At 32.0% G+C, this 1659-nt stretch overlaps 1 non-coding gene across 1 annotated transcript; it reads right to left on the bottom strand.

The window, feature by feature from the left end:
* Positions 1-1140: 1140 nt before the first annotated feature.
* On the bottom strand, positions 1141-1270 carry LOC118580958. Its single transcript, XR_004944608.1, has one exon. It is a non-coding gene; the product is annotated as a small nucleolar RNA SNORA72 (small nucleolar RNA).
* Between the last annotated feature and the right edge of the window lie 389 nt (positions 1271-1659).

The following is a 1659-nucleotide window of genomic DNA, read 5'->3' as shown; positions in this document are numbered from 1 at the left end:
TTTTTCATCTAAGATAGTTCCCTTAATTATTCCATCTGCTATTCCTGCTAAGTTTAAATATTTTCTTTACATTTTTTTTGCAATAGTTTTACCAATGTCATCATTTTTCTCCTAACCTTTCTTACAATGTCTTTATGTTTTTTAATACATATGGAATTGAACTTTTTTTTTTTTTTTTTTTTTTATTTTTTAGTTTTTCGAGACAGGGTTTCTCTGTGTAGCTTTGTGCCTTTTCTGGAGCTCACATGGTAGCCCAGGTTGGCCTCGAACTCATGGAGATCCACCTGGCTCTACCTCCCGAGTGCTGGGATTAAAGGCGTGTACCACCACTGCCCGGCGGAATTGAACTTTTTAATATCTCTATATTGACTTTCCACATTCTTCTCCATTCTTTATTGTCCATTTATTTCATGCCATTTTACATTGTTAATAGGCATTCAGTTGGTTATTGATTTACATTTAAATTAAATATCAGCCTTAAAATATAATATTTTTTCTAATACAAAATGCTTAGCTACAAGCTTTTAGTCTCATAAATATTCTGTCTTCAGCAATTATACTGAATTAAATTTTGAATATTTCTTTCTTTTCCTGAAGTAAGTTATTTTAAATAACAATGAAACCTCCAGTGCAGGTATCATTTCAGAGATTCCTCAGAGGCACAGACAATGTAAAGATTTACAACACAAATTCAACTTTAGTTGAAATGCCAAGAGACAGCAGCAAGCAAAAGTTGTCTTCAAAGCTAAGAAGGAACACAAATGTTCAAAGATTCTTAGAATTTGTATCTATTAGGGATGTACTGGTGGTGCATACCTTTAATTCCAGCACTCAAGGCAGAACTCTATGATTGGAAGGCCAGTGTGGTCTAGGTTGTGAGTTCAAGGCCAGTAGGGGCTAAACAGAATTCATATTTATTTTTCCTAGAAAATAAAATAGTATTTTTATATTTCCCTTAATAGCAACTGGTAAGCACATATTTTCCTACAATGGCCACAAATTCTTCCTACCAGGAAGCATATTAGGTTTGATTATCTACTAATTATTACAGCAGCTACAATGTCACCTTTTTAAGGTCAATTAAAGAAATGATGTAATCTTAACCATCACATGATTACATAAAACAATCAAATCAGAACTATTTTTCACAGCATTTAGAAAATCAGGCCTAGAGATAGAATAGGTCTGGAGACATGTGCACGGTCTTACTGTAGAAGACTTTTAGCTTGTCCTGATTACCTCAGAATGAGAACAGGAAGAATATCTGCATCATATTTTCTTTTTAAAATGCTCTATTGAGCAGTGAGTTTGCCTTGCCTGTGTTGGAATAATTGCTGTAGTTCAGCTGAGTGCTCAAACAAGCATATGTGCACAAACTTTACATGAATAATACATTAAAAGTGTTTTAGGTTTTTCAAAATAATTTGAAGTACCAAAGTATTAAAAATAATAATATCCATAGAAATTTTATACTTATGTATTTTTTACAGTTTCTATCTAGCCTCAATTTAACAAGATACAAATTATAATTCTTAATGACAATTATTTACCATTATTCTTTTAATTTTCATATTGTCTGCATTTAGTATCCACATTATGATTTAATGATCACTTATGCTTTGGTCTATCTCTGACAATAAGGGTCTATTGTAAGTTGCA

This window comes from Onychomys torridus, chromosome 3 (genome assembly GCF_903995425.1).
Source record: "Onychomys torridus chromosome 3, mOncTor1.1, whole genome shotgun sequence".
Taxonomy (NCBI): Eukaryota; Metazoa; Chordata; class Mammalia; order Rodentia; family Cricetidae; genus Onychomys; species Onychomys torridus.
The sequence above is the reverse complement of the archived record's forward strand: the minus strand, read 5'-3'. Positions and strand labels throughout refer to the sequence as shown.